Here is a 22,052-nt window from a genome sequence, read left to right on the forward strand (position 1 = left end):
AGATATAATATATAGTATTAGATGATTATATGTATATAGATAGAGATATAAGATATATAGATATATATATATATATCATATATAGATACATAGTATATTGTAATCTGGGTATATATATATGAATAGATATATAATTCTACAATATATATATATATATGTATATCTATATATATAATATATATATATATATCATTCAAGCTACAAATGTCCTTTAATATCTATTCGCCTTAACCTAACCTCGTAACTTGATAATTTTTATTTTTCATATATGTACAGAAGGGGGAATTTTTAGTTAATAAAAATTTCGTCCCCTCATGGGATCGAACCACCGTCCAGTGGACGTCCTGATTTCGTTCCCGTCCACTGGACGGTTGTTTCGATCCCATAAGGGGACAAAATTATTATCAACTAAAGTTCTCCTTCGGTACATATATGAAAAATATATCAATTCCGAGCGAATTAGATATTAAAGGACATTTGTAGCTCGAATGATCTATATGAATCACGGTGATGTGATAATTCTTCATAGTTATATATATATATATATATATATTATATATATATATATATATATATATATATATATATATATATTTATATATCTCATTCGAGCCTAACAAAATGTCCTTTAATATCTAATTCGCTCTACCTCGGAATTGATATATTTTCATATATGTACCGAGGGGAATTTTTAGTTGATAATAATTTCGTCCCCCCATGGGATCGAACCACCGTCCAGTTGGACGGGAAACGAAATCAGAAACGTACAGTGACGCTAGCAGACTCGGTAGCGTCACTGTCCGTTTCTGATTTCGTTTCCCCCCGTTCCAACTGGACGGTGGTTCGATCCCATGGGGGACGAAATTATTATCAACTAAAAAATTCCCCCTCGGTACATATATGAAAATATATCAATTCCGAGGTAGAGCGAATTAGATATTAAAGGACATTTGTAGCTCGAATGATTTATATGAATCACGGTGATGTGATTATATATATATATATATATATATATATATATATATATATATATATGTAAGTGTTTACATAATAAAAAATATGGAATGTTAGTCCATAATATATTCTAAAAGTCTAAACCTAAAGAGGTCAACCAGATTGCTTGCAGGAATGTGATCAGACTAGAGACGCTAAAGATGACGTGATACAATAAAGTATGTAGGCTAAGATAACATGCCGTCACCTGTAGTCATTCAATTGTTATAAACATTAGTCCAAGCTCCCTGCTTGAGACAACTACCCGCCTACGTGATCTGTAGCGTGTCTCATTTTTGATTGTGTGTTCGTATGAAACTATGTCATTGTATGTATGTTCATATGTTCGAACTACGGTCTGTTCCTTCATAAACTTGTAACAGAGATGGTAGACAAGCAGAAGAGAGTTAGCTATCGTCATTAGAAGACCTGTACCTCTTTACCTAAGCTTTATCATGTAGAGGAATAGGATTAGCCATCATCATTGGCAGAAGCGATCAAGCTATCGTTATTAGAAGACTTTGTACAATCATATCTGATCTTCACCAATGTAAAACTTCAGAAGAAATTATATCTATTTTTATACTTAGTGTTTTTCTACAAGACCTCACCGAACCATGAGTTTAACACATCGTCGTAAAGATAATACCGACTTCGTAAGTGATCTACAAAACCCCGAGACACTCCATTGAAGATGGAAGTGCAATACCAACCGACTTAGCGTATAGATTATCGCTAGTCAACATTACCTCCATAGGGCGCCTTATCATACAAGGCACACAGCACTAATATTAGGTGGCCGCGGACCAGAAGAACTCTACAACGTCCTACGAAGACAGAATAATAAATCATGAAGTCAACGACGACGAAAGCAGCAGATTCTTCAAGCAACCTAGTATCATCATTAGTGAGCGACTTCAGAAAACAACAAGATTCGTCAAGCAACTTAGTATCATCGTTAGTGAAATAACTTCAAGAAACAAAACCGACGTGTCCTTTCCTACGGCAACGGAAGCTTCGTCTCTCATTAGAATCATTCAAGAAAACATCGTTAGTGAGCGTTTCCGGCACTGCAAGAAAACAAACCGAACGCGTCTGCAGCATCGGATTTTCAAGGGCTCGAATCATCGAAACAAACGCGCACGGGTGGAAAACTGAAGACAAAACCAGGTCGTCCGCTAAATAGAGAAGGAGGACCAAGGCCGTGTGTCGTTATCGGAACACCGTGACTTCCCACAAAAGCAAGCTAAGTACAATTTTTTATTCATTTGGAGTAACTTTGAGTGTTTCCTTTACAGGTCGAATTTCGTTATTCCTGTGGCTGAAGTTACGAGACATTCTTAATCTTACTTTTTACAGAAATTATCTACATCATTGAGATTTCGCTACTGCGAGTTTTTTTATCTTTGAGTGTCTGTTTCCAGAAGTTCTACTGAAATATCATAATCATATACTATGTTAATTTTATCATTTTGGGTGATTATTTTAATCCCTTGAACGTAACAAATCATATTAAGCATGAATATCGTTTACGCAGTGGACGTCTGTATTTATACAGATGCATGGATAGGGTCGTTAAGCACCGTAGTGATTAGAAAACACACAAAAAACAAGTGGAACACCCGTACAATCTAGATAAAATTAGAGGTAACACTATTTCGGGTCATGACAATAAATGCTCCTTTGCAAGTCCCGATCGCAGTTTTAGCCTTGAGTTTTTTGAGATTATATAAAATATCGAACCTCAATGACTCAACTCAACTTTAAAAATATGGCTGGATTGCAAGGAATAACATGTCTGTAAAAAACTTTCGTCAGGCTAAATGCGCTGACCAGGATCCCTCACTATTTCAAATTTTAGCAAAGAATGAAGTACAAACAGTTAATATTGAATACAGTAGAGATAACTTGTCTTATTAGTAATCGCTCAGTTCCTAATAGTTCGTCATTCATTGCTGTATACGTAAACCAGCAACATAATGCTAAAAACACACATACGTTGCGATGGTAATAAAGAGAAGGATCCTAATTATTACAAAAAGAAATAGAAAACAGTAGCCTTTCAGAATCAACAAGCAAACTCGGTTACTGTGTCACCTAGTCAAGCGGTCAAGGTTAGTTAAATCTGACGAGTTTTCAAAGCAAAGCAAATTCCACGCAATAAGCGACTCTAGCAGAGTGGGGAAAAGCGATGTTGGTTCATACCAATATCTTTTGAATTAAAAAGGATTTTTCCTATGAAACACACGACCGTATAAGTAATCAAGAGCAGGTTTTCGTTTAATTTTAATTTTACATTAAGTTAAATAATAAATACTGGGGTGGATTAAGCCCAACTGTACGCGCCGTAAAAATTAGAATATCTTGTTTTATTTCTTTAAATACACGTAATATCTTGTATTTACGGACTCACCGTCTGTTGTTCGAACTTCCCTAATGAGAAGTCCGATAAGCGAGCGCTTACAGATACCTCTATAGTTATAAAAAACATTGATCTGTATGTAGTGTAATTGTAAGATCCATCTAGGGGTATACAAAATATTATCTTACATCCTGCAAAATAAGGCGTGTTTATCAAAGGAAAATCCTATAAACCTTCAAACATATTAAAATCCGTTTGAACAGAAATGAGACAGTTAATCAAATAATAACTTATATAAAGGAACTATACATTTGTCTCATAAATCGTAACATTGTTCAAATGACCCAACAGAATTCTCCCACAACCGCAGTCGCACTTTTGCACGCAAAATCTCGAGAAGCATGCACCCTCGAAAGTCTTAGTGCGTGTAAAAAGACTTTGCTGGGAAATGAAATTTTAATCCTTCCCGACACTCTGAAATATAAACGATTTCCGCGAACAAAGCCCTAAAAGAATATACAATCGTGGATACGGAAGTTATAAATATCGCATTTTTATTGTTGCTAATTTTTAATCACGCCCAACCAGTCGTGGATGAATCTCTCTGATAATCTATCTAAAGTAATATCCGTAAAGTCATTCAAGCAGAGGTGATTCAGCAGAAATTTTTTTTTATCTTCTACCTGAATACCAGGAAGTTTCTCCACTAGCGAGTGATCTCTGGGAAAAAAACGGATATAATTTAACACAAAAAACGGTCTAAAGGACAAACATAAAGCTATTTACGTACCTTCGTATAGACTCTCACTGAAATTTCAAAATAGAGGTAAATGACGCAGTTGAAAAATGTTAGTAATAGGAGCCATTAGGAAATCAAACAAGCCCATATAATTTTTTCCCTCAAACGTCATGCCATAAAAGATCGGACTTGGCGTATCTGCGTAGATTTCTGTCGCTTAAAACAAGGGAAACGACTCCCGATAGTTTCCAGTGCCATGTAGCGACGACATCTTATCTCTGTTAGGTTAGAATAAATTTTTTCACCAACTTGGACTTACTTAAAGGCTTTTACCTGATACCATTACCTAAGTGATTGTACCTCATACACCGTTTTCAGCACACTCAGGGGACATTATCAATTTTTACGTATGCCTCCGGCTCTTATCGTTGCCACCCCATGAATTCCAATATAGTGTTTGGAGACTTTTAGGGGATAACCCTTACATGCCTATATGGATGATCTTGTAATCTTTTCTAATACCTTAGAAGTACATTCACATAAACTAGAGCTAGTGCTACAGAGACAAAGACAAATAATCTCAGAGTAAAATATCTAAATGTGAGTTTTTAAAAACCGAACATGTTTATCTAGGTTTTATGTGTCCAGTCAAGGTCTTAAAAGTAGTCCATGGTAAGTGTCGGCTATTATAACTTTCAGGTACTTATTAACGTAAAAGGGGGATACAGCACTTTTGCGCTGTAGTGGGTATTACAATCGTATGCAAATATGTAACTCTTCAATCATGACAGCTCCTTTAACAGATCTTACGAAGAAGAGCGTAGATTGATTATGGTCTAAAAAGCATCAACAGGCGTTCGATATCTTAAAAGCGGAATAATGCAGCTTACCTAACTTAAAAATCCCTGATTTAAATAAGGAATTTTTTTTTATTGCAACAGACGCCTCAGACCAAGGGGTAAGAGGGGTATTACTTCAGTCATATGATAAACAGTTTTTCCCTATAGCTTTTTATTCACGTAAACTAAAGCCCTCTGAAAGTAAATATGCAGTAATAAGCAAGGAAGGGCTAGGTATCTTTAACTCACTAGTACATTTAAGTTTCATAATCTAGGGCTATCCTGATAAAGTCCTTACTGAACATGAGTCCTTTACCGAGTTTTTCAAAGGCTTTAATCACAGTCCAAAAGGAACTCGGTGACAAATGATCATTCAGGTCTTTGGAGCCAAGATAAGATATCTACCTGGGAAAGCAAATATCATAGCTGACGCATTATCCCACAATCCCGCACCATACAGCAAAGAACCATTAATTAGACTAAAAAATATAGAAACATCCGTACCTATTGTTAAAACCGTATCTAAACAAGAAAATTCCTTAACCCAAGAGATCGCGAGCATTGAATATCTGGGTCGGAGCGCAGAACTGTTACAAACTGAACAAAGCAAGTGTCAACAGCGATAAGCAAAACAATAAACACCAAACAATAAACACTTCGAAACGGAAACAGGGTCAGTGGCTAAGCAAAAACAATAAACACTTTTGAGCAGAAACCCTAAAGCAAAAGTACATTTAAAGTATGTGTATCAGAATAATGTAATCAAATGTAATGTTATATGTAGGTCTGTGACGAGGAAAACCCGAAGAACACAGCAGATGACTAACGACCAGGTAGTAATAATAATCTCTTTCATACCAATCGTCATAAACTGGTTGCATTCCGTCATCCAGGGTTCCATAGTAGTCACAGAAAGCCAAATCACTATTTTACTGGCCTACAATGCTTACAGATATAAAAAGCACATAACTAATTGTAACATGTGTCATGAAAACAAGGGATACACTAAGACACCTGTCAGTTTAGGGGCCTATCCTGTGCCAAATCAATCCTTGAAAGAATATACGTAGAATTATTAACAGAATTACGAGTCTGACAGAGGAATAAACACTTTTCTTAGTGTTAATAGTTCCTTGACACGTTATATAGAATTAATAGCACTAAAAACAAACACCGCAATTGAGTGCGTTACGAATATTTATGAGTGCTAAATCAGTAAATATGGAATTCAACACATAATAATCTGTGACTCGGGTGGTGTAAATCAATAATAATCTCCGTAACACGTTTGTGTGAATTCCTTTCCATTAGAAAACCAATAATATATTTTATCACCCAGAGTCAATCGGTTTGGTAGAATAACTGATAATTAAATAGGAAGTGTCAATGTCTTACGAGTTACAACTCGTGATGTTGGATCCGAACTGGATTATAGCGGTTCTCGCGGTTTTAAATACCTTTATCATATATATCTTGTATCTATAGAATTGATGCCGCAAGTAGCCTTATACGGTACGTCGCTAGAACACTTTTTTCCACATATTCAAGCCAACCATTAAATTTATCAAATATATATAAAAAAATATATAATAAATAAATATAAATATAAAAAATAAAGTAAATATGGATACAAGTGGAGCCAATATAATACACTCCTAAAGAAGTCGGAAGGGTTACAAAATTATAATAAAAAGGAATCACGATAAAATTCAATAAGCAAACGTAACCAAATATATATGCGTAAAGATTTGAACTCTAACTTAACACTTTAGTAATGACAAATAAGCCTAAAAGTTCAAAACACATATCCACATATTCAAGCCAACCATTAATTTATCAAATATATATAAATATTAATTTATCAAATATATATAAAAAAAAAAATAAATAAATATAAAAAAAAAAAATAAATAAATATGGATACAAGTGGAGTCAAGATAATACACTCCGTAAGAAGTCGGAAGGGTTACAAATTATAATAAAAAAGGAATCACGATAAAATCAATAAGCAAAACGTAACATAGATAATTAAATATCCAAATAATTATATGCGTAAAGATTTGAACTCTAACTTAACGCTTTAGTAATGACAAATAAGCTAAAAGTTCAAACACATATCAAAACCTACTGACATATTGTCTGTCCCGGTAATTTATATTCGTAGTCAATGAAAAAAAAAAAAAAATTAAATAAATAAATAAATAAAATAATAAAATAAAATAAATAAAACTAAATAAAATAAAATAAAAGAGATTTTAAAGTCAGGAAGTCTAGAAGTGAAAATGTTATCTATGAAATAATCCTATATGATCTTATACAGGGCTAATATATATATAGAATTTGTATGGAAACCTTTTTCATATAGTTTGAATAAGGAATATTTAATTTAACATAATTACAATTATGCAGTTTTCCAACATGAAACTAATATATTGTTCAATTTTGGTACTGTTTTTTTTTCAGACATTCTTCTCATGTGGGTCGAGTATTAAAAAACAAAAAATTTATCCTAAAGTCGTATCTCTTACAGCAAGTAACGTAACTCTTAGCTGGCTGAGAGCAATCTCCTGCCAAGTGACGACGTCATCATTGCCGTATCAGCATTTGTTCCTTTTAACCTCAATAATCTGCTTACACAGGCTTCATCTGTGTGTCGTCTCTGCTTGCAAAAGCAGATTGACTGGAGAAAGGAATGCTTAGCCCGAACTTCTCATGGGCAAGGCAGACGTTAGGTACAAGTGTCTATCGGTATGCGCAATGCAACTTGAAATCATTTTAAAATTAATAAACAAAATAAGAAAATAGAATTTCTATAACAACAAAATGAATTAATTTTTTTTTCTGAACCTCATAGACATTTAGAAGTATCAAGATATGTATATATGAAATATTTACTTGCAACATTAGCCTATTACAATTCAAGTAAAACATCATGGGAAAATGTCACATTTTCTTGAAAACCCAAAGTTTATTTAGAAATTAGTTACATAGTGGGTTTTTTTCGTTGCATCTCCTACCTATTAATAAAGTTTTTAAAATTAACCTCAGAGGATGCGCGCGAGAAAATTGAATATGAAACTTTTGTTAGGGCACATAGAATCATGATTAATATTCTCTTTGACTCTTATGCTGCCTGGCAATCTTACAAATAGCTCCATTTTCCACTTCTTTGTCTAGTAACTTACTACCAGTAATATCGAATTTTCTTTGAGATTCGTATTGATATCTATTTATTTTTTATAATTATGGATATTTTTACGAGTCATCATAGACTGGATAGGTTCACTCATTGTTAATGCCATGGATAAAAAGTTTGTACAGCGGACTCTTTTGAATTCCAAAATATCAGCGAATTCATGTGGGTTAAGTCTGTCTAAATGGCTCTCTTCCCTCCCCTGTATTTGGATGTTGTCTGAATTTACTTTGCCCTTGTGACAAGTATAATTTCACTTGCAGGCTGATTAATGGAACCGGTTACAGTATCCTGCAGTACGAGAGTTTCACATAGCAACTTCAAAAAATCGTTCGTCGCAGCGGACGACTACAGTCAAGTAACAACCGCCTACAATGTGAAAGGAATTTCATGGACTTCTTCGACCGACACCGTATCTCGTCGTTAATCTCGTTTTCATGCGGAACGCTCCAGCGGCTGTCGGAATTCGACTACAAAGGGACTACTTCCGACAATTACGTCCTGAAGGATATTCAACTCTACTTTGCTGGCGAAGGACTCGTGCTGGGGATGTTTTTTTATTCATCGCGAACGTAATCGTGTAGCTTAGGATGCAGAGAATAAGTATGAGCGCAAAATGGACCGTTGGACCCGCCCAGGCGAATTTTCCCCTTGTTTTAACCATTGATAAAGGCCGTTTCAATTGGCTATAGGTGGTTGTCTGGAACTGTGTAATGGACGAAAAGTTGTTCGAAAGCTAGTTAAATGTGAAGTAGTATAACCTCGGTCATGTATCCTATATATATAAAGTATCATGTATCTATATATAAATGATCATAAAATAACAGAATCGAAATATATTTTTGCGTGTACGCAATAGGAATCTCTTATATAAATGATCATAAACATAACAGAATCTAAATATATCTTTGCGTGTACGCAATGGTAATCTATTTAAAGTGCACTTATATTAATCATAATTATATGAATCCATATACATATGTATAACAAATCAGGTAGCCTATAATCAATCTGTTACCTTTTTTCTTACCAATATCTGCAGTTATTTATGAGTTAGTATATTGATTAATGAATCAGATATATAACATTTAGCATGAAAATCAACGAATCAATCAGAATAAACATTAATAATGTTATCAATTCATATATGAAAATTTTTATCAGTTAAAATATGATTTTTATCATGTTAATCTTCATTCTATGCAATTATCAGAGTACATTAGTATTTTCTGTAGCATAAGTATCTTAAAGAGATGAAGTGAAAACTGTATCATTATATATATCATGTGATCACTATTATTTACCAATATCATTGTTTTATATTTTATTACTTGAATCAATTCATGTACACCATGAATTTTTATTTACTTATATATATATATATATTCACATAGTGTCTGTATCACACTCCTATAAGTCAAATGCAAGTCAAGTTTGAGTAATATTCAGTAGTTGGTTTTGGTAGCTGACCGAGCTAATGTAAGTGTTTACATAATAAAAATATGGAATGTTAGTCCATATATATAAAAGTCTAAAACTAAAGAGGTCAACCAGATTGCTTGCAGGAATGTGATCAGACTAGAGACGCTAAAGATGACGTATACAATAAGTATGTAGGCTAAGATAACATGCCGTCACCTGTAGTCATTCAATTGTTTATAAACATTAGTCCAAGCTCCCTGCTTGAGACAACTACCGCCTACGTGATCTGTAGCGTGTCTCATTTTGATTGTGTGTTCGTATGAAACTATGTCATTGTATGTATGTTCATATGTTCGAACTACTGTCTGTTCCTTCATAACTTGTAACAGAGATGGTAGACAAGCAGAAGAGAGTTAGCTATCGTCATTAGAAGACCTGTACCTCTTTACTAAGCTTTATCATGTAGAGGAATAGGATTAGCCATCATCATTGGCAGAAGCGATCAAGCTATCGTTATTAGAAGACTTGTACAATCATATCTGATCTTCACCATGTAAAACTTCAGAAGAAATTATATCTATTTTTATACTTAGTGTTTTCTACAAGAACCTCACCGAACCATGAGTTTAACACATCGTCGTAAAGATAATACCGACTTCGTAAGTGATCTACAAAACCCCAGACACTCCATTGAAGATGGAAGTGCAATACCAACCGACTTAGCGTATAGATTATCGCTAGTCTAACATTACCTCATAGGGCGCCTTATCATACAAGGCACAAGCCCTAATATATATATATATATATATATATATATATATATATATATATATATATATATATATATATATATATATATATATATATATATATATATATATATATATATATATATATATATATATATTTTATTTTGCCCTCTTGGAAAATATTCTGCGGCCGCCCATGTGGTTAAATACAAGTACCCCCCACACCCAAAACCCCCATTATTTGTCTCACTTGGGAGTCGGTGTATAAACAAAAGCTCCCCTGTAGCATGGAGCATGCGTGGTAGCATCGTAATAGTAGTAGTACTAAGTGGATTTTGTCTGTGAAACGGCTCCATTATCAGTTTATTCATCGCTTATTTCCGCTTGTATTTCACGCTCCAAATGTCATAAATAAGAGGAAATAACTGAATAATAGGGCAAAACCTTCCCTCAAGTGTTTTACCCCACCCAAAACCCCGCATTCTCATCGGTCCCCCTTACCGTAGGAGAGTTGTAAGGTATAATTCTCCCAAGTGATTTGCCCCCACCCAAAACCCTGCATTCCCATTGGGTACCCTGTAGGGTAGAGTTCGAAGGTAAATTCTAAGTTAATTACAGCCGACCCACAAAAACTAACGTTAAATTGTTAATCATCATCATCCAGGTGCCATATCCCCAAGGACGTCGGCAATCATGGCTCACCATTCCTCTCTGTTGTTAATAAGCAACCAAAATACTATAGGAAGCTGCAATTTCTCGGTAAAACCCGCCATGTCTCTATTACTTAGACTAGCAAACATAAAATATGGGTGCAGAAGTGAAAAATTTATATGTACTATTTGTTCAGCAATATTAAAATAAGGGCGATTTTTATACATACCTACTACAGAACCTCTTTGTACACAATATTATCAGCTTGTCCACAACTTAATTTCAAGTTGGCAGAGTCAGTTGCTCTGCTCATCGCCACATACAGTTGGCCATGTGTGAACATGGGTGATGGCAGAAACATGCCAACACGATCCAAAGTCTGGCCCTGCGACTTGTTTGCAGTGAATGAGAAGGCCAGGTCGATGGAAAACTGCCTGCGCCGTAACTGGAACGGAAACTGGTTGCCCAAAGGCATCAGAGGAATCTGGAGGATGAACAGACGTTTGCCGGTGTGAGGGCTCGTTGCTATCACTGCTTCGATAACGTGGGAGTTTAGCTCCATAAAGGTGTACCTCATTCCGTTGCAATGTCCATTGGCAGGATCGAAATTCCGAAGCAACATTACCGGGCAGTACTTCGGAAACCGTAAAATTTAAAAAATCTTGCGGATATTGATGATAATTTTCATTTTCTATTGCATCTGAGCTGAAATATTCATGACTTTCTCCTGGGAAGTTGTTGATCATGTGCTCGTTGACACTATTGACTACTTCATTGGTTGAAGCTATTACAGCTCGTGAACATAGCCACGACGGGTCCGCATAACTCTCACTTAATCCATCAAAGACAAACTTGCAAATATCAGAAACAGAAGAGGATTCTAGCACAAATTCAGGGCGAACTTCAATCATATTTCTCGGAGGCTCAATGTATGAACAGTTCCCTGATCCTATGTCTCTGAGATAGGATGCAAAGGTGGCATCGGATAAATTGCGAACTCTCATGTTGAGTGATAGTTTCAGTTCTGTTACTGACTTCCAGATGTATGATGTCTTCAAGGTTGCGTTGACTACTGTGCTCGACTTCCACGTTTCACAATGGGAAGAATTTGCTTCCAATCACCAACAAACAGAACGCAGATTCCTCCAAACAACTTTTGATTCTTCCTAATGTTACGCAATGATCGATCCAAAAGTTTGTCACCTTGGCTGACTTCATCAATTATGATCAAGTCTGTCAACCTGAAGAGCTGTGCACTTGCATGTTGGTCAGACACCTGGCGAGTGGATTCAGGAGTGATGTTGATGGGACTCTTGAAGCGAGAGTGAAGCATTCGACCATTGTGGAGTAAGGTAGCTGCAATGCCAGAAAGAGCAGTGGCGAGTACGACTTTCTTCTCCGAGCGAAGAAAATCTATTATGGCATTTATGAGGTATGTCTTCCCAGTTCCACCGCTTGCACTCAGGGTGAAAATCTTGTGCTCAGAGTTTCCTTTGAAAACAGCATTTACGAAGTAACTAAGTCTACGGGAATAACCAGCCTCGTTTCACGGCCAGAAACAGCTCCGTTTCAGGGAATCCCTTCTCACCCCCACCCCCTACAAAGGAGGGGGGTAGGTAGGATGAAACCCCATTACAAACCATCTTAGGGGTCCCACCATAACCCTGCCAAGTTTCATGCCCATCTGACCAGCCGTTTGGCCGTGATTGAATGACAGACAGACAGACATTACGCCCATTATAGTATGATTAACCCTAATTTTTACATGAGAATTTTATGTAATAAATGCATTGTACATTGGCTGTCTATCCTCTTCCAACTTGTGTAAAATTGTTAAGTAATATCCCTTACGCGTGGCAGTTTCCTAGTCTCCAAAAGAAGTTGGGGCAATTATTTTTTCTAGACTTAAGTAGCCTAAATTGCCATATGCAAGTTCCTTTCTACAATCCAAATATGAATTTTGAAATTGAAAAAATGCAAATTATATTCGTATTCAGCAATAAAATTCGCAAAAAATGTAAAAACCATTTTAGAGAAAACAAAATTGGAACATAATGATACTGCACAGACTGAAGTCTCCATGTTGCAATGACTTTAGTCGTACTGCATGCATACATATATGATACATACGATATCAGCAGCAGATTATGGATTTATAGTCAAGAAGGAGAAATATAATTTCAAGTCAACTTATATTTGGCCATATAAAACAACTGTTAGGATTAACCACTTATGAATATGAAATAGTTTTTTCTTTCTTTCTTTCTTTACAAGATTCGCTGGTACAGTGACTCATATGAAATCTACTTTTCCGATGTTAGGGATCGCATGGCCAGTAATAAACTCTTAAGGAAATTCGAACATTTGTTTACTAGCAATGCTTCGATACTTTACAACTATAACAATTACAATGTCAGTTCAAGATCCTTGGTGGTGCACCTTCACACAAAATCATTTTACGTTCCATTGTCGTGGACTTTTCCTTGACATTAATCGGCTTAATCAATGCTGTCTTCACTTCGAGGAGAACCAAAAAGTTATGTATCTTCACGTAAGATGATAAAATCATAAAAGAGTCTACTGCTTGTGTAAAATAACAAGTTTCCTTCCAGCTGGTGTACGTGATATTGAAACAGAAGGTGTATAAAATCAGTGGGGTTCAGGTTGTTTGATACAACCTAAAGAAAAAAAAAAAAAAAATACGACGACGAGTGTCGCGAATGTTATAGCGACTGTTTTTTAGGTTCGTGCCCGATGTTATGGGCTGATAGGCCTACCTTAGGAGACAGGTTCCAACCCGTGCACAAGGACAACTCGAATGGGTAAACACGGAAGATTTTTACGATTTTATTACAAGACTAAAATTTACCAATGTTAACAGTGAACCAAAGCAGTGAGAACGTTAACTTGGGTGGCACAGCACCCCAAATTTAGATGAATTTAACGTGGCCACGCGAACACTAAAAAAAACACACACACTTAAATTGAATGACACTTTCATTGAAACAGATATGGACACATTCCCGGAAGCTGATTAAACAAAGTGAGCAAAGGTTTACCTCAATTAGCTGTGTACAATTCTGGTCAATTGCCACCTCCCTCCATGCTCGAGCTTCCCTCACACCCTGTTCAAGACCTGCTAGAGTTGTTACCTCTTCCACGCTAATTAACTGAGAGAGCGAACTTGGGTCTTGGGGTTGTGGGGGGAGGGGGGGGGAAGGTCCATGCTGGATGAGTGGTTTTCGAGCTCGGCTGCCATTCCGGTGGTCCGAGGTTCGATTCCCTGCTGTGCCAACGCGGAATCAGAGGAATTTATTTCTGGTGATAGAAAATCATTTCTCGATATAGTGTGGTTCGGATCCCACAATAAACTGTAGGTCCCGTTGCTAGGTAACCAATTGGTTCCTAGCCACGTAAAAATATCTAATCCTTCGGGTCAGTCCTAGGAGAGCTGTTAATCAGCTCAGTGGTCTGGTTAAACTAAAATATACTTAACTTGGGGTTGGGGTGCGGTGAGGTTTTATACCCGAGCGGATCGGGTTAGTCATTTTAGTCAAATTAATTTTCTTTAGGAAAGAAACATCCCTTCGTTTTCATGTGATCTATAAAATAACAAGAATTTAGTGATTAAACTATGAGGGAGGAGAGGCGATGACTAATAAATGAGAACATACAAAAAGAACCATTTCACTGCAGCTGCCAATCTGCCCTTATACTTGACAATCCGTCTTACGTTACAAGCAGGGAAAAGATGGAGGGGCGGAAGATAAGTCTCGGAAAATTGGTGCACTGATTTTTCGCGACAACGAGTTAGTGGAACTCCTGTTATTACACTCAAAATGTATACAACCGCATGCACACACAAATAAGATAATAATTCTATTAGACAGGAAAGTAAAACAGATGGCTAAGACATATTTTAAAGATGAAGATATTTAAATGGTCTTTCAATAATTTTAAAACTGGTAATCTATTTCGGTTAAGTCGCTAACTAGTGAACTGTACTTCAACGACTGTGCATAAGTTTGCGAGTCCGAAGTGTAGTTCGGAATAGTTTGTGGAGTAGCTTAATGTGGCTGTTGCCTACCAGTGCTTTTGAACAGAGGCATAAGTACAAGGAACTTCTTCGCCTCTACGTAGGCCACCTCGTTCCTCAATAAGGAATCGGTGTATAGGCTCGTGTAACATTCATTTTAACCTTCCTGGGTTTTGTGTTTTAATTAAAGCTCGATTTGAAACCGAGCTAACATTACTGAAAATTTTAAATAGAGAAACTGAATCAAAGTTTGAATCTATAACTCTGCCTGCCTTCAGCAGGAGAGTATTTGATTATGTATAATTTTGTTTTTGAGTATATATGTGTTTCGAAATTTTCATAGAACCTGAAGATGGACAGTTGTCCGAAAAGCTGTTGGCAAGAGATTGAATGAAGAATAAAGAGAATGTTGAGGTTTGTTTTGGCACTGCAGTTCATCACCCCATTACGATAATCCTCACTTTTCAAGTATAAAATGGTCTGAGAAGCTTCCTTTCTAGCAGAAACCATAATACTAACAAATAAAGCAGTGTATGTTAAACAGGGGTGTCCTTTTGTATAGAAATTTGTCTCATTTTACTTCAAAGTTAATTAGTAATATATTTCGACCTATCTCATTATTTATTTTACAAAAATCAGTTCTTCCTACGTAAAATTATCTTTTCTTGTGAAACGTCTTTTCATTTAGAATAAAATTCACAGGTGCTCAGAGTAATGAGTTTTTCTTATGAACAAAAATACGAAGGAACACATACAAACTATGTATATATATACATATGCATATACAATCGAACCTCTGTTTTCGTATGCCTCTCTTTTCATACATTTCAGTTTTCATAGACTTTTTTTTATATGCAATTTTGGCTGTTATCGTACATTTCCTCTAGTTTTCATTCACTCGGAAACGCTTCATCCAGTGTGTTATACCGGGCCATATATCGAACGCCCAAACAAGCATCCCATCTTCTTTTGTGACCCATTCTGCTTTCATGTTCATTGTTATTGTACTATTTGATTCAAGTGCAACTGCTAAATAAGCCATTATGGGGCTAGAATTTAAGAATTTAAGAAAGAACTTGTAGCAAAGTGTTGGAATTTAAGAAAGAACTTGTAGCAAAGTGTTAGAGGAAGTTGCATGCCAATCTCAGTGAGAAAATGTCTACAACAAGCGTTGCTGTTAGTGAATTTAAGGCCAACAGAAGCTGCTTTGAAATATTCAGTAAATGAATCAGCGTACATAATGTGCCTACTTCAGGGATTAAGGACATGTTTACAAAGTGGAATGATGTAAAATATTTTGTGGAGAATCATCATCCCAATAAAGAAGTTGCAATCCATGTCTCCAACATGTTTAAAGAAACGCCAGAAACAGTCCCTAGACAATTTTGTTCTACGGTTACGACGCCAATCCAATGGAAGAAATATGACTCCCAAAAGGCAAACTTCTGTATATACTTGAGTAATATTTGACTGCATGTAATGTTCAACCACATTTTTACTGCATATATTAAGATTTCAGCATATATCCCTTATAATGTTGAGTTTTGATTCTGACAATAAGCCTAGGCTATGTTAGCACTCGCTACTGTAGCCTAGTCTAAGATTCTGACATCTAAAACTTAAAAGCTAAAAGCTTAGAATATGCCTATAAATGTATAAATAATAAGTATGTACTCATTTCCAATAATTATTAAACAACTATAATAAACAAAAGAAAAAAGCATCTGACCTACTTTGCGTACAGTACTTTTGTCAACACTAGGGAGTGCTGATAGATTGGCAAGCAACCTCTTTTAACTAGTGCACAGTATAGTAAACATGCAGTTTTATCTCTCTTCGGCCACTGTAAATACCGAACAGTATATGTGACCATTCATTTCTATTCTTTTATCTATCTTTACCTAATGGAGATACGTACTGACAGCTATAATGAAAAATATAATTACATTATAACAGAAGAATTCTATAAAATATTTGCTAGTTACGTTGACACCAGTCTTTGATTAATTTTCTATTTTTTGACATTTAATTCGGATTTTTTTTTTTCATTTAATGTATTGCATGACTTAAGTTTTTCAATTTACAGCATCATTTTACCAATGGAATAAAAAAAAAATACATGATTCTTTGTGAATCGTAAATGAAGAGTTATCAACTGACAAAATACAAATGGCGGCTAGTACTTTGTTTACGTTCGGGAAATAAAGGTTGCACTAATTATTGCCTAGAACAGCCATAAATTAAAAATAACACAGCAATAATAAAAGATTCTCAGATAAGTAAAACAACGTTTATACCTATTGTAGTGGTTATTATACAAAAATAAAAGTTTATAGACTCCTGTGGAAAGGAATGCCACTGTGTTCACTTCGTTGTCAGGAAATCCAAAGAATATGGTGTGCTTAGCCTAGTCCCTAAAGTTTCAATTAAGTAAAACAACATTTGTATTTATTGTCTGTTGTCGGGAAATCGAAAGCCTAGGCTTAGCCTAGTGCTAAACTCTTGCACATTTCCAAAATTAGCCTATACCACATGTAATGTTCAATCCCAAAATTTTAGGCCATAAAATTGGTCTTTAAATATCAAACCTTAAAAGAGTATATACAGTAAACAATATTTGAAGGTTTTTCATGAAAAACAATAAGAATGCAGTTTACATAGTTTTCAATAGACACCAAAAGCATTCAAAGTAAGGTTTTCTTAGGATTTTTGACGATTTTCAACAATTTTCCGGCTTACGACGCATCCCTATATATATATGTGTGTATATATATATATATATATATATATATATATATATATATATATATATATATATATATATATATATTATATATATATATGTATATATATATGATGTCACATTTGTCCTTTTGGCATTTGTTATTAAACTTTTTTATTAGAAACATTCCAAGTAAACGTACATATAGAGTAACAGACCAAAGATGTAGTACAAGTTGTTTTTCTGTTGAATGTTTTCCCCCTTATCCTTTGTATACCTCTAAAGTGTCAAAGTGGAGATGATTAGCCACTTTGCAAAAATTTCATTTTAATATCCTATAAGAAGGACCCCTTTCGACATTGCATCTTAGGCCTAAGCTGACCGAAGTACAAAACATGATAAGATGCTTGATCAATACCGACATCGTTCCTAGACAGAAACGAAAGCACCTTCAGGAACTATGCCCCTCTAATGCCTTTATATGAATTCGTCAGTCAGGTTTTCCCGAGAGCCATTAAGCTCCATCCTTTGTGACACACTCTCAATTCGAATTGTCTCATTATTGTTATCCCTTCTTCCTGAACATTACTGGCTGGCCTCTCAATGACCTTTCCAGGTACCTGCCCGGATTAGCAGCATACTCAATGAAGAATACAATGGCCAACCTCATTTAGAAGGAAATGTCAAAACATGACCAATGTTGAAGCCGATGTGGTATAAATACAGGCTCTGATAGGCTATAGTCTATTAGTGTGTTTTACGACATCACTCTGTCGTTTATCATGTTAGATGGGGGTCTCTCCTCCAGTCCCACTAGACATCTCTCTGATCCCGTCACTCAAGGCGGGCCTTGTCACTACCCGCCTTGCCCTCTGAGAGCTGATGTCTCAGTAAACCAAGAAGTGCTGTCTTCAACTTTGCTCTATGGTGGGAACTGTACGTGACGCTCCTTCCATTGATGTTCCCTGCTACAGGAGATTGGCTCTGATCTACACACATTTCGTAAAGTGATTGGGAGTTGTTTGTCCAGCCTCACCATTTTTCCTTGTACATGCTTTTTGCCACCTGTTCTCCTGTTCTCATAGCTACATACCTATTACCATGTCTCCTTCCAAGATTCTTGTGATTATTGACTGTGGTTGTAATATAATTGCTTGACAACTAATGTAAACACAAACACTACTATAACTTAGTGATCATATAGCAATACAGTGGATAGACTTTGTAGTGCTTTGTTCAGTATTAGACTCATTGCGTATAACGATTCTGTCATCGTTTGCTCATATGCTACAACAGTTTGTGCATTGCAGATCTGTGCTGCAGTGCGTACCTGTTGAGTGGAAGTCATCTATAGTTCATTAGTGCCAACCATCTTACTCACTGCCTGTGCCATATCCGGTCTAGTATCCCAGAAGCCTCAAAACCTTGCTTACAGTGCACCACCTTATATTGTCTAAGGATCCTGCTACTTAGCCTATTGAGGCATAGAGATTTTGCTTGCAGTCGTGTTGCACTTTATGTTGATATTGTAACCAGTAATGTAAAATTCCTGTAGTGATAGTTCTTGTATATTTATATAGATATTATATATTTATATATATATATATATATATATATATATATATATATATATATATATATATGTATGTATATATAAAAATCTATATATATATAAATCTATATATATATATATATGAATTGACAGTGAGGATTTAAACCAAAGACGAAGAAAACTATTGAGTTTAATAAGTGAAATTATAAATGTTGAACTGCCGTTTCTCGTCTTGAGAGGAAATCACCCAAAGAGCTGTCTTCGGATGTATGCACCACTTCCTCTCCACAGTAACTCATCTACCATATGTAAAGGACCTAAATAATAAAAAGAATATATGCTCTTGAAAAGAATCAATTTAACGTAAGAAATAAATCGACGAATTTAACGAGAAGGGAAAGAAATTCAGCAAGCTAGCTTCGTGAAAACATAAATTTCGTAAATGAACACTCGTTACTAAATAAGAAAAAATATATTTGAATTACGTTCGTAGTTAATCTTAGTCAAAATGAAACTCTACTGGTTTATAAACCAAAGGCACAAGTATAATGGTAATTATAATGATAAAATCCTTTAATTTAATTTTTCGACGTGTTGGCGACCATAATTTAAACTATAATAAGCGTAAATTATATCTAAGAAACAGATCAATCCTTTTGAGCCTGCATAAGGTCTCTCAACTGACTTACGTTTCTTTATATCCTGGTCTTTCGTGGTAAGATGATAAGTCCAGTTACTCGTGTTGCCTCTCTCCGAACATGAAATCCTATCGCTCGGCCTAGGTGGAGTTTATCCCTCCATGACACTTGAAAACTCCAGGGTAAAAAAATAATGTCAGAAAATCTCAAAGGTCTGGTGCCACTCCACTCCGGACTGCTTTCTGTGCTGGTCTCTGGACTGGAATCCTGACTCTCCTCCGCTGGAAAAACTGTCCTACTGGCATCTGCCTCTGGCCTGGATTCTGCACCGCTGAATATAAATACTCAAAAGGCAGAGTGAGTGGATATTTAACTGTCAAACAGTCAGTTTCAAGAACTATTCAGGCTCAAATAGTAAACAAAGTCGCAAATTATCCTATAACCATAAAACAAATTACCATTAAACAAATGCCCATAGTTCCAACCACCATCAAAGTAAACAAAAGACATAATGTACTTTTCAGTACAACAGAAATATACGAAAAGCATAAAGATATTTCTTTACACTCCACACCAAGGGTTCTACATTTAATGTTTTGTTAAATGTAGAACTCTGGAATAACTAGAAAAATTTCAGCCTTTTCTTTTACATTCCAGGCCAAGGATTCTACATTTCTATCCTTAGTAAAAAAAAAAAAAATGTAGGGACTAATCAAAATCCAAAATTATATATGAAAATATATATAATTGTGAAATGAGCAAAATTATGTAGAGTTAATAAACCCAACTATATACAGTTATGTTCCTGAAAGGTTCCTCAAATGTCACTGATCATACCTCGAGTCTTTTGCATGCTTTGCAGAGCAGCTTTCCTCTTGGGCCTCTCTTTATTCTGGGGCTTATCTTCCCCTAGGTTTGCCGTGGGATCGGTAATATTAACAGAAATATGATCTTTCAATGTTTTAATATTTGATTGTGACATTTCATTGCGCGTTAATATGGGGATTAAAGATGTGACGTGGCGTCGAACCATCTCCCTGTTTTTACCTTTAAGCAGAACAGCGTCAGTTACTTCATCAATTACGTTAGTTTTAATGTCTTTAACAACTGCCAATGGGAAATTAGTAGGTTTGCAATTCTCTTCTTTTATCAGTACAATGTCCCCTACTTGTAATTTTTTGTGGGTAACCGGCTTATATCTACTTTTATCATTGACAGCTTGAGTCATCAAATTATTCAAAAATTCTGCATTGTAGGTTTCTATCATATGCGTGCGCACTTTCTTCAGTTTCTCATAACTGGTTCTTATGGTATCAATAGGGTCAGTGTTTAAAGACCAATCAGGATCATTGCTAGTGTGAAGCGGCTGCATGGCTGGAATAAGATTCAAAGACACTAAGTCCAAGCCATGTATTAACTTCTCTGGGGTAATAGGGTCTGGAATTACGTCATCACTGGTATCTCTTAGACCTTCCGAGAAAGCAATAGGCCTTCGATTAACCAAGTGAATAGTTTGTGAAACCACAAACTCAAAATCTCTGAACTGAAGAACATTTTTCTTGATTGAGCAATGAAGCAACTGGCGGACCATCTTCACACATACTTCTACTAATCCCCCAAGAGGATGATGGCCTTTAAAATATTGCTCAAACTTTAATGGACGTACTCCTTGTTCTTCAAAAAAATTCTGGGTTTCTGGATCATTCAGAAAGTCAGTAATTATGTTAGCTCCTGCAACTAAGGATGAACCAAGATCAGATAAACATAATTCAGGCACTCCATATTCAAATGAATGAAGCTGTAAAGTTCTAATGAACTCACCTGAGGTCATGTCAAGACAAACTTTTAAATTAATAGCCCTCGACCGAAGGCAAGTTATGCAAAGAATCCAGACTTTCACCTTTTTGCTATTGTAAAGTACAAAGTAAGGGCCTATGTGATCTATGAATATTGTACGAAAGGGAACACTGGGTGGTTCTTGTCTGAATAACCTGTAGGGAGATTGATTTAGTTTAATAGCTCTCTACTTCAGTTTTCTACAAAGTATGCATTCTTGCAGGATGCGTTTCACAACAGAGAAACAGTGTGGAATCCAAAATTGTCTTCTTAATTCAGACAAAACCTTGTAACAGCCTGAGCGATACATTTTCTCATGC

This window comes from Macrobrachium nipponense, chromosome 6 (assembly GCF_015104395.2).
Source record: "Macrobrachium nipponense isolate FS-2020 chromosome 6, ASM1510439v2, whole genome shotgun sequence".
Lineage (NCBI taxonomy): Eukaryota > Metazoa > Arthropoda > Malacostraca > Decapoda > Palaemonidae > Macrobrachium > Macrobrachium nipponense.